The sequence below is a fragment of the Colobus angolensis genome, unplaced genomic scaffold (assembly GCF_000951035.1).
Source record: "Colobus angolensis palliatus isolate OR3802 unplaced genomic scaffold, Cang.pa_1.0 Scaffold284, whole genome shotgun sequence".
NCBI classification, from domain to species: domain Eukaryota; kingdom Metazoa; phylum Chordata; class Mammalia; order Primates; family Cercopithecidae; genus Colobus; species Colobus angolensis.
In genome coordinates this window covers 1904839-1918255 of record NW_012116088.1, presented here as the reverse complement: position 1 = coordinate 1918255, position 13417 = coordinate 1904839, and the positions used below count along the sequence as shown (strand labels likewise).

At 34.0% G+C, this 13417-nt stretch overlaps 1 protein-coding gene across 2 annotated transcripts in view; it reads right to left on the bottom strand.

The window, feature by feature from the left end:
• LCORL (ligand dependent nuclear receptor corepressor-like) overlaps positions 1-13417 on the bottom strand; it is a 177897-nt gene that overhangs the window by 53535 nt on the left and 110945 nt on the right. The window lies entirely within an intron of this gene.

The window sequence follows — 13417 nt, the reverse complement described above, 5'->3', positions numbered from 1 at the left end:
ATTTTAACCTGGTGTATCTCCTGAAAGGGTTTCAGGGATTCTTAGGGCTTCCTGACTATGTTTAAGAACCAGTGGTCTCAGAATTGTTTAGACCCATGTTCAACATTTTTGGTAAGAATACTTCACAGGTCAAGTGACATATCAAGAAGTACATAAAGTCTATTTTCAATGATGCTCAAGTGATCAGTGTGTTCTGATGGTGACAGTCTGACCCCTTTGTTGTAAAGTTCTCAAAATGATCTTTCCTCTATACTTTTTATCTTCTCATATATATATATGTTTTATTGGTTTGAATTGACACATAATTGTACCTATTTATGGGGTCCAATGTGATGTTTCCATACATGTATACATGTACACATTGTACAGTAATCAGTGTAATTAGTATATTCACTTCAAAGACTTGTTTTTGTGGCGACAACATTCAAAATATTCTTTTAGCTGTTTTGAAATATGTTATCATTAACTATAGTCACCCAATTGTACAATAGAACACAAGAAGTATTCCTCCTACCTAACTTTGTACCTGTTGATCAACCTCTCTCCATCCCCTTCCCCATAGTCCGTTCCAGCCTCCTAGGAGTCGAACTGTTGGGTTATGTAACTGGATGCGCAACCTTCTGAGGAACTTCAGACTGTTTCCAAAGGGGTTGCATCATTTTATATTCTCACCGGTAATGTATCAACGGTCCAAATCTCTGCATCTTTGCCAACACTTACCACATCTTTTAGATTCTAGCCATCCCTAGTGGATGTGAAACAATGTATCATTGTGTGTGTGTGTGTGTGTTTTTTTTTTTTTTTGAGACGGGTCTCGCTCTGTCACCCAGGCTGGAGTGCAGTGGCCCCAGATCCCTCACCTCAGGTGATCCACCTGCCTTAGCCTTCCAAAGTTATGGGATTACAGGTATGAGCCACCATGCCTGGCCTGTTTCTTTTGTAAATTTTAATTCTTGTGGTTACTTACTGAGTATGGGGTACATGAGACATTTTGACACAGGCATATAATTGTATAACGATCACATCAGGGTAGATGGGGCATCCATCACTTCAAGCATTTATCCTTTGTGTTGCAAACAATATAATTATACTCATTTTAAAATGTACAATTAAACTGTTATTGACTATAACAGTCATATCCTGTTGTGCTATCAAATACCAGATCTTATTAATTCTATTTTGTTGTACCCATTAACTATCCCCACTTCCTCCTTACCCCACCCCACCACTATCCTTCTCAGCCTCTGGTGACCATCTTTCTACTATCTCCATGAGTTCAATTGCTTTAATTTTTAGCTTCCACAAGTAGGTAAGAACATGAAAAGTTTGTCCTTCTGTGCCTGATTTATTTCACTTAACATAATGACCTCTAGTTCCATCCACCTTGTTGCAAACGAAAGCATCTCATTCTTTTTCATGGCTGAATAGCACTCCATTGTGTTTATGTACCACATTTTCTTTATCCATCTGTCTGTTGATGGAGACTTATTTTTTTCTAAATCTTGGCTACTGTGAATAATACTGCAATAAACAGGGGAGTTCAGATATCTCTTCGATATACTGATTTCCTTTTCCTTAAGGGTATATACCTAGCAATGGGATTGCTGGATCATATGGTGGCCCTATTTTTGTTTGTTTGAGTAACCTCTAAACTGTTCTCAATAGTGGCTGTATTAATTTACATTAGCCTTTATCTTCTGATGCTGTTGTTTGATTCAATTATCTTATTGGGTTGGAAAAATAGTAATATTTTAAGTCTATTATGCCTTCCATATTTATTAGCCAACATTCTTCAAGAATTTTCTTTAAATGATTTGGTTGTCCTGAAACACAATTTGTATAGAAAAAGTAAGATAAATGCTTAACACTTTCCTTTAATTGCTAATTTTCACAGTAAAGAATTGGTGTGGTGTGTACCTCCAATAGAGACTACTAACTCTGGGGGACACTTTCGGTTTCTGGTTCTCTTAAATGAGTACATTTTAAAACATTCAATATTTTTCATTTCACTGAAATTGTTCTTCTACTGATGATCAAATATTTTCATGTTTGACCACCTGGGAACCTTTAACACTTACTCCTGTACTCTTTTAACAAATTCATCTTTGGGCTTCCTTGCCTGCTGGCACAAGATGTTCCAGGCTCATCTTGTACTTTTTCCTAGTCCAAACCCGAAGTCCAAAGAGGTCTTCTTCTGTTAAAGAGAAATAATGCTTAGAGACCACACTCCAGGTTTGGGTTCAATGCCACTGAGTTTTCATTACTTTTAGGTTATTTCAGTGGTCAGATGAGGAAATGTATATTTTTGGAAATAATTCATGGTCTGCACTGCGTTTCCAATCCACATGCAATATAAGGTTTTTTACTTGATGTTGCTTTTTATCTGACACTGAAAATACTGGCTTCCTAATGATGTTAACATGATTACATATTTGATTTGTTCTACCGACTCAAAAAGTAATGACAATATTATTACTAATATTACTAAAAAAAAGGTTTAAGCATACTTTAAAGTATTTTTTTGCCCTTAGAATATATTCTATTGCCCTTGGAATGGATTTCACTAAGAATGTATAGTCAAAATGCTGGGTAAAATCACTTGATATAATTCTTTTCTCAATGTTATGTTACTAACAAACATTATGTTACTAATTTGACCCAGCCAGGTTTATCTGTTACATTCCACTTCAAGTTTTTGGGATTGCTTTACTTTAAAAAAATTTTTATCCTTTGGAATATACAGAATATTTACATAAAACTAAATAACAAGGTCTGTTGAGAGCACTTCCATTCCCGTCTCATCTGCCTCATTTACTTCATCCTCTTCTTGGTAACCATGTTCATTGTCATTAGTTTTTGGCCTATCTTCCCTGCTTTTCTACACAAAAGAGAGCATGTAATATATGTATTTCTGCATCTTGCTTTTTATTACCTAACAAGAAAACCTGGAAATTCACTATCAAGAGATCATTCTCACCTTTTCTTTCTTTTTGATGTTTGCCTTCCATTGTGTGGATGTAAATAATGTAACTGACCAAGACACTACTGATGGATATTTGGATTATTTCCAATGTCCTGCTATTACAAATAATGTCCCAGTGAATCACCTTGAATGCATATCATTCCATATTTGTGCAGGTGTAATTAAAGGCTTGATTTCCTGAAATGGGATTGCTAGGTCAGAGGACAAACACTTATAAAATGTAACAGATACTGTCAATTCGTCCATAAGGGCTGTACCAGCTTGTATTTCCACAGTAACGCATGAAAATGTCTGTTGCTTAACAGCTTTGACAAACAGGGTATATAGCTAAACTTGAATTCTTATCAGTGTGACAGTTGTGAATCACATTAAGTATGGTTGAGAGTATTTTCCTATGTTTAAGGGCTTTTAAAATTTCTTCTATGAACTGACAGTACAATTATGCTCATTTTTCTATCAGGTTGTTGATATTTCACATTTCAATTTTTTGAAACTCTTAATAGATTAGAATCATTCGTTTTTTATTTTATAAGGTGCAAATATTTTTTCACAGACTGCCACTGTCTTTTGATTTTTCTAATAGTGATTTCTTCTGTGTCATGCAAAAGTTTCTTTTGTTTACATTTTGGAATTTGGAATTTATCATTTTCTTATTGTTAAGGTGATGCTCTAGCTAAGACAGAAATGATGAACAGGGGGCAAGTCACAAAAACAAGAATATCTGAAGGCAGAGCAACCCAGGCAAAAGGATCAGCAATGATGAAGGAAAAACTCTGAAGCAGAGTGGTCAGACGTAGACAGTGTGACTTGCACCTAGGCCAAGAAGAGAAGGAAACGGAACAAGTCCGGAGAGGTAGGCAGGAACAAAATCTTGGCAGAACCTAGTAAGTCATTAAAAGAAATGTAAATTTTGTCCTTAATGTAACAGAAAACCAAGAGGAAGACTAAATACAAAATATCATCTTTATTACAACTGGACATAAGTTGGCATATTGATAACTTCAAGGTTATTGAATTTTGGCATACTGATAACTTCAAGGTTATAAAGTAGGTAGGAAAGTTATCTCTTTGGGGAGAGAATACTTGGAGAAATTACAAGGGAAAAGAAAAAAAACCGAGAATTGACACTTGGAAACCCATGGGGTTGGTGATCAACTTTATATCATACGAGTACTTAACACAAACTGTTTCATGCACAAAATTATTTAAAATATTATATAAAATTACTTTCAGACTGTTTGTATAAGGTGTATATGAAACAAACGAATTTTCTGTTTAGACTTGGGCCCCATCCACAAGACATCTTATTATGTATATGCAAATATTCCAAAATAAGATAAAAATACAAAATCTGAAACAATTCTGGTCCCAAGCATTTCAGATAAGGAATATTTAACCCATATAACAAATTTTTGTAAAAAACTGAATGGCAACAGAGGACATTAATTTCTTTTTTTTCTTTTTGCTTTATATACCTAATTAAGTTAGTCAACTGACATTTTAGATAGTAGCATTTATGGAACTCCTGAATTTAAAAAGTGCACTTTTTAAAAAATGACATTCTTTACAAAACAGAAAAAAGAAAAATTCAGCTTATATACACCGTAACAATTTTATGTCTTGACATTCTATAATCTCACCTTATTAAAAAAGCTTTGAACAATCTCTTGGTTTTCACTGACTGAGACAATCTTCTTACAGTTCCTCAAACATATCTGATACATTCCTGCCCTGAGTTTTGGTATTTTGTATTTATATTTGATATTTCTTCTGACTTAAATGCCCAGACCTTAGATCTTCACATGGAGGACTTCCTCTCATTATTCAAGTCTCAGCTCAAACTCAATTCTTCATGGAGGCCTTCCTGAACCATCTTGTCTAAAATAACCCTCCCAGTCACTTTTGATATCTTGCTTAGTGATTCTTTTGTAAAATTATGGGCATGCTGACAGGCACATTTGGAAAAAGTAACAATTAACTTCTGGAAATGAAAAGTATAATGACAAATTAGAAACTCAAGACATAGGTTAAATCATGATTATAACAGCTTGAAAGAGAATTAGTAACTTGGGAAATTTTTCTGAATAAACTAATCATTATATTACACAGAAATAAGAGATGGGAAAAATGAAAAGGAAGAGATAGGGAGGATAAAATAAGAAGATCCAAAATATGTCTCAATGGATTTTGACAGGAAATAAAAGTGAGAGTAAAAATATATTTGAACAGATAATGGCTGAAAAATGTCCACAATTGATGAGAGATTTCTTCTTAGTTATAGGAAACACAACTCCTAAGTAGAATAAAGAAAAGAAATCTGCTTCCAGGAAACACAACTCCTAAGTAGAATAAAGAAAAGAAATCTGCTTCCAGGAAACACAACTCCTAAGTAGAATAAAGAAAAAAAATCTGCTTCCCCTGTCACCTCATCAAACTGCATGTGACCTATGCTGCCTTGTTGGATTGCTGGAATGTAGACAGAAATGTACTGTTCTTTTTTTAAAAAAACATTGTAATTTAATTGCTACTTGATAAGGACAGAACATTATTCTAGTTTCATGTTTAATCTGAATTAAATATATTCTGTGGCTTACATAAAGAAAAAAAAAAAAGAAATCCACTTCCAAACATATCCAAGACAACCTGCACAATACCATAAACAAAACAGGGAGAGAAAGAGCGAAAGACATCCCAAAAGTAGAGTGTGTAAAGTTACCTATAAGGAAAAGACTATTAGTTGGTAGCCACAACAATCGCAGCAAACGATAATTATGTACCTAGAGAAAACATCTTTTAAGAACAAAAGTGAAAAAGAAAATGAAATAAAAACACAAAAAACCCTGAGAGTTTACTACCAATAAGCCCTTATTTAAGGAATGTCTGATCCCAGAAGAACATGTGAAATGTAAGAAGAAATGAAAAGCAAAAGAGATGAAAACTACATATGTAATTCTCAACAAAAATTGATGCTATAAAACAAATGGTTGTGTTTAAGTTGTGATGTCACAAGAAGGGAAACACACCACTGAAGACAGCTGTTAAGTGTCAGGGCAGGTGACTCTAAATTTCTTATATTAAGTATACCTTTAAAACCTTCTAAGGTAATTACAAACAGAATAGCAGTAGAGTATATAACTTCAAAATAAGCAAAGAAAAGTGAGGAAACCCAATCCAAAAGAAAATAAGGAGGAAAAAAAAGCATAACAAGACAAATAGACAGCAGATAAGATGGTTGAAACAAATAATTACAAGGGTAACAAATGCTACAAAACAATATAGGATATTATATAAAAATACAGTAAGAACCCCAAACTAAATGCGAGTAAGAATAAAAATATCAATGTGTGTGTCTGTGTACATCCAATATGGGAGGTGTGGAGGAGGTTTTCCTAAGAAAGTAATGTTTAAAAGGAGACCTGGAAAAAAATAAGTAATATGTATTTATAAAAACAATTGGTTGGGGTAGAAGGTAGCTTTTCTGTCAGTGTTCTGAAGTTCTGAGAGTGTATGACATATTTAAGAAAATGAGAAGCCAATATAAAGACTAAAGAAAGAGACATAAGATGTGGTTGGATAGGTGGGCAGGGGCTGGTTCCTGGAGTTTAGGATTTTAAACCTTATCTAAAGGGCAATATGAAGCCATTAAAGCGTTTTCAGCAGGAGAGCGTAGGCCTAGATCTGGAATTTTAAAATATCACCTGTTTCTTCTATCCCTGCAGTCAGAGAAGGTTAGATTAGAAGGGACACAGGACCATCTAGACATATGTTTTATTTTTCAGGTAGACTAAAACATGGCATCTTCCCAAGCATGGAATATAACATTTTCTTCCACATGTTTTTAGCCACAGAAAACAAAAGCTCGGCATAGAAAAAGATAGACAATTTCATTAGTGGACATAGAAATTTTTTTGAACTGAACTTTGAAAACTGTTTAGTGATTTCCAAACAGAATTACGAAACTTAATTTATAAACCACATAATTAAGCATACATAACATCATAAAACTATACGTGGCTCTCTTACACATAGTAACACCTACCTTAATCACAGCCAAGAAAGCAGAACAGTGGTGGTGGCAGCAGCAACAAAGGATACTTAACGACAGCTAAATATGCGGCTGAAATTCATATATTTTATTCAATATAGTCTCTCAAATAATCACTTGAAACCTACTTAGTACTAGTCCTATACATAATTTGTTGAAAGGAAATTTAAACTAGAAGTTGTGGATTCCGAAGTTTACCCTACTGATAACATTTTGAAGTAATTAAAAAAAACTTATCTTTGCTAATTAAGAGACGTTGTTGTGCACACGTACCCTAGAACTTAAAGTATAATAATAATAATAATAATAATAAAGAAAATAATCCTAAAAATTTCAAATCATTACATGGTAGTGCAATAGTTTATGTCCATTATGACACAATGTTCCACACGGCATTTTAAAAAGTATTAAAATGTATATTTCAGAGTATTTTCTAACTAAAATGTTTAAAATAGAAAATTTCACTGCAGAAACATCCTAAATGCAATAGTCAAGTCTCAATTCTCATTTTAGTTATCAGTGGCATTTGAGGATGGTGAAGATTTTTAATTTAATAAATAAATCCAATATACTGCGTATCATACCAAGCAGTGGAGACATAAAAGTGAAAAAAGACAAGTTTCCTGCTCCCAAAGGCAGATAAACATGCAAACAATTACAATGCGTTGAGAGGTTTACTATGATGAAAGTTCTACCAGAATACTCATTGGATCTCTTATGGTAGAAAACTGCATTAACAAAGTTAATGAAGTATTGCTGTTCCATCTCTGCCAAATCTGATCTTGTTCTGTATAGGACTGCCTATGCTTCATAGTTGTAACAGTAATGATAAAGGTCTCTAAGTTGCAATTTTCTTCTTGTACATTGGAATTTACGAGTTTTTACTCTGGCCCCAGATTAAAACTGATATTTAAAAAATACATACTTGACACACTAATGTTATTTATACCTGTTTCTTAATGTACTAGGACGAAAAAGAATCCTGGGTATGGGCAATGCATGCCTTACTTTTCTACCAGTTTTTGAGGCTCAGAGTATTTATACAAATCTAAATAATTTAAAATGCACAAAGAAATATCCTCAAATATTTGAAATGCCTGGATAGAAAGTACAATGGAGAGGAAAATAGGCATGTTTTCTTGAGGGTAACCATATTTTAAGTGAGTGTAGAGTTTGTGAAAGAGAAGGCAATGACAATGAGGAAGATGGAAACTGACTTATGAAGTACAATTAAGGAAGCTGAAAAGATTTGTATAGTAAACAGACATTAGAAGAAACATAACAGTTTCAACAAACATTTACAGCATTACTATGTCAAAGGACTAGAGCTTCTCATATTGTTGCAGAAAGAAAAACAAAACAAAATGGAAGAAAACCCTAAAGGTTATCATGGAAAAGAGAAGTCTTGGAGACGTAATAATTTTTACAAGTATTTACAGTAAAGTAAAATGCTATTGCAGATGAAAAAATATAAAACAATGAGTACATTCTTCATAGATATGAGCTTAAATATTAGTGCTGTCAAAGATTTTTGGTAAATACTTATTCACTCAGAGGCTGAATTACCATCTCTTATAATACAGAATAAAAGAATCCTATATAGGGAAAGAGGCTAGGCAAGATATTCTTATAAGTATCTTTTTCTTTGCTTATTTGCCTATTCCAATATCTTCTTCTGAGACTTGTCTTTGTCTATTTTTCTCATCAGTTGTCTGTCTAACTGGTTGTAGTTCTGTTAGCTGAATGCTTGCTAGATACATCAGTTACAGATGAGGCTTGACATTTCACTTTCTTCAGTGACTTTATACTTAAGTTTTAGATTTGAATATAGTCAAATATACAAAATTGTTGTATGGATTGTGATTCTTGCATTTTAAGAACTTCTTCCCTATTTTGAATTAAGATATTATCCTATAATTTCCTCTCTTTTAGTTCTGCTTTTCACATTTAGCCTTTAAACCCAACTAGAACTATTTTTATGAGTGGTGTAAGGTAGGGATCCGCCCCTTATCCTCCTTTTGGGTAATCAATTGCCCTGAAACTATTTATGAATACGGTATCCTTCCCAGTGATTTATAATGCCATTTCTGTCTTGTACTAAGATTCCACTAATGTTTGGGAGCTAATGTTTGGACTGATCTGTCCCACTTATTTTTATCCTGGCCAATAGCACCCTGTTTTAATTACTGCACTTAATAAGTGCTGCTACATTTAGCCAGACTTTATTTACCACCTTGACTTGGTTATTCTTGGCTCTTTAAGTCTTGCTTGTAAATTTTAGAATCAGCAAGCCACATTTAACAATAAATCCTGTCAGAATTCGGCCCGGAATGACACTGAATCTGTAAGCATCAGTTCTCACATTCATTTAAGGAATCATTCATTTTGCTGGTCGTCGTCTTCTTCCTTCAATATATTTTTATAATATTCTCCATAAGACCTGATACAGTTTATCTGTTTCATTCTTAGACATTTCACTGTTTTTCCTGTTGTTGCAGCTATTGCAAATGTAATTTCTTTAAAACTAGATTTTCTAATAGAGTAGTTAAGACCTCTCATCAAATGTTTAAATCAAATGTTTAAAATTGATGATAGTGTGCATTTTTTGTGTTATCTTTTATTTTAAATCTTTAGGTTATAATGTTTTTGGTAGTGGAAGTGCCCACGATTATCCTTTGTTTGATAAGCGCTTTTTATCATAAATATGTCAGCTTTTATAGAATAAATTTTTTTCATGTCCATTAGGATATAATTTTTAATTTAGAAAATTAAGAAAATTTTTCAAATGCTTAATCATCCACGCCTCCTTAGTCATTATTATGTCCTTATACCTCACTTTACTCAATTTGCTGATATTTATTAAGGATTTCTGCACCTAGGTTTGCAGGTTGCAATATTTCTTTCTTTTGCTATCTTTGTCTAGTTTTGGTATCAAGATTATATCAACATTTCTTTTTTTTTTCCACTCTTTGAAACAGAGTAGAAAAAAAGGAAAGCACAAATAGGAATTATCTGTTGCTTTAAGAGTATATAAAGTTACCTATAAAACTATTTGGCATGGAGAATTTCATAAACTTATGGTTTATACTATCCATAAACTATCCATAAATGTATCTACATCATTTATGGATAGATTATCTATTGAATTATCTATTATCTATTGGATAATCTATTGTCATCTAATTTAAATAAAGTAACTCACCAAATAAATAACTGGCTTAAATAAGTATTGTTAAAAACTTAGAGTGAGAATAATATGAAAAATGTAAGCACTAGCAAATAGCAACATTAAAAAAAAGGCATAACTGACACTGCTATCACTAGTATGAGCTCTTTATTGACTATACTATGAGGTAAAAACAGTGAAATCAGGTCAAAAAAAGGTTAAATTCTTAAGGAAGCTATGTGAAATATGGGTTTATACTTTCTATCACTGCTAATGAAACTCTTCTAAAGTATTATTATCATTCAATAAGATACTGGCAGTGAAGTCATCGTGATTAGCAAGACATTTAAAAATTGTTTATAACATCTTTATTTAAATCCTAAAATATTTATAGAAAGATTAGTACACATACTGTGTTAGTGGGTACATACACACACACCCATACGTACACACAAATGCATCAAAGGGCATGTGTTTCATTTTTCCTTGTTTGGTGTGCATGCAGACAAATTTTAAGAAACTACCAATCCATACCATGGCAGAATGGTTTCATAAAAAATCTGATTTTGTTACTCTCAGTCTGGCAGCTTTTTATGACCCCAAGAAAAGTCAAAATTTGGTCCCTACCTACTTCTTGAGCTTCATCTATCATCATTCTTCCCTGTGCCCTCTATACGTCAAACCACATTAAACTAAATAATTTCTATCCTCAAGAAGACTAGAATCACATATGACAAGAAGTCATCCAAAAACTTAAAATTATCAAGAAGACTAGTTATAGATTTATATCCACTATCACTCCTCTTTCCAACCTCAGGATTTTCACATATTTTTGCACTTTGTTTAGACTATTACAATAATTTAATTAATTACATGACTTGCGTTGTACATATACATGGATCTGTCTTGCCACTTAACTTCACAGAATCAAAGATCTAAGGACTGGAAATTTACTTTTAAAATGCCATCTATTCTTTTTTTTTTTTTTTTTGAGACGGAATCTTGCTGTCACCAAGCTGGCGTGGAGCGGCGCAATCTTGGCTCACTGCCACCTCCACCTCCTGGGTTCAAGCGATTCTCCTGCCTCAGCCTCCCGAGTAGCTGGGACTACAGGCGTGCACCACCACACCCAGCTAATTTTTGTATTTTTAGTAGGGACGGGGTTTCACCATGTTGGCCAGGATGTAGATCTCTTGAACTCGTGATCCACCCACCTCGGTCACCCAAAGTGCTGGAATTACAGGTGTGAGCCACCATGCCGGGCCAAAATGCCATCTATTCTAACCACTCATCTGATGCTTTTCAATACCTTCAATGACGAGACAATCAGAGAAACAGTCCTTCTTTCCTTAGCAATTTCCTTAGAAATATTCTTTCTTATCTAGACCTGAAATCTGTTTCCCTCTAGCTAGTGATCCTAACTCAACTCATTGGACCATTCACAGAAAACTCAGTCCTACGTTAGTGTAACAGTCATACAAGTATTTATAGATAATTATCACATGACTTCTAAGGCTTCTTCTATGGTGACAAGGAAAGGGAGGTAGAGAGTACGGTGAGACTAGTATTTGAGTATCTTTCATGAGTTTGTTACTACATATTTAATTCTCACAGTGCTCCAATAGGTCCATTATTATTATGGCCAAATTACAATTGAAGAAATTAAAGGTCTGACAGGTAACGTTACTTGTTCAAGTAACTTAAGTAAGTAGCAGAGCTGGGATTTCAACCACAAGTCTGTCACATACCAAAGTCTATGTTCTAGTCTCTTCAGAAATCCCCAAAAGGAGAGGAGATATAAGGGAATACAAGGCATGGAAAGGCAAATAAAAACAATTCTAAAAATCCTCTATTTACCGAGTTCTAAAATTCTATGTACTGATACTTTTTTCCTTAAGCCTTCACAGGTATTCAACCCTTTGCGAGGATTTTTTTACTTATCTGTGGTGGCAGATATCATAAAAATAACACAGGGAACCACCCCTACCGGCTTTTTAAAGCTCATCAGCTATGGTTAGTGTATTTTATGTGTGACCCAACACAATTCTTCTTACAATGTAACCCAGGGAGGCCAAAAGGTTGGACATCCATGTGGTATCATAGTTATCTTTGACATTTCTTTCTCTGTCTTATAATCTATTATCTTAAAATTTGTCAGATATTGTCACATAAATACTTGCAACCTAGTGTTAGGGAACTAAAAAGGAAAAATTATTCCCATATTCCAGCCCCTCTAAATTTTAATCTGATTTACACACTGAAAAGACTGTATCTTCAAACACTAGCTAGTATACTCTTTGTCTTTTTTTTTTTTTTTTTTTTTTTAAGAGACAGAGTTTCACTCTTGTTGCCCAGGCTGGAGTGCAATGGTGCGATCTCGGCTCACTGCAACCTCTGCCTCCCCGATTCAAGCAATTCTCCCGCCTCAGCCTCCCGAGTAGCTGGTATTACAGGCACACGCCACAATGCCTGCTAATTTTGTATTTTTATTAGAGACGGGGTTTCTCCATGTTGGTCAGGCTGGTCTTGAACTCCCGACCTCAGGTGATCCAACCGCCCTGGCCTCCCAAAGTGCTGGGATTAGAGGCATGAGCCACCGCACCTGGCCTAACTAGTATATTCTTCTTAAGAGCCCCTAACTAACATCACTGCCTTCTGGATTCAAATTTAATGCTGACTTTTTTTCTTATGGCTTCAAAGACTGACAATACTATTCCTAGCCCATATTAACAAAAGCTACCTAAATTGTCCTTTGTTCTGATAAACATCTATGTCCTTCACACACACTTAAAAGGCTCTTCCTCTTGCCTTTCCTCTGTGAAGTAATGGTTCTCTTTTAATTAAACTCTGTAAGTCCAACATGGTCATCATCATTCAGGCTCCTTACGACAAATGTTTCTCCATATAGTTAGTTACATGATAACATTATATTTGTCACAGATATTCCATTTCCTCTGTTCCCAGTTACATTATAAACAACTGGAAGATAAATCATCTATTTTTTTCCCCTCACTTAAATACAAAAAAAAACTGAACAAGCAAATGCTTACTGTTTTCAGCTGTCCACTACAAAAATAATTATTTCTTATAAACATCTCTTTATTTATATCCTTTATTTATTTATATGCTTTATTTTTAAGCTGTTTATTAGGATACACTTTTTTATTGCAAACAGAGTTGAGAGTAACTCAGATTTTCTCTTTTATACACAAAGATGCAAATA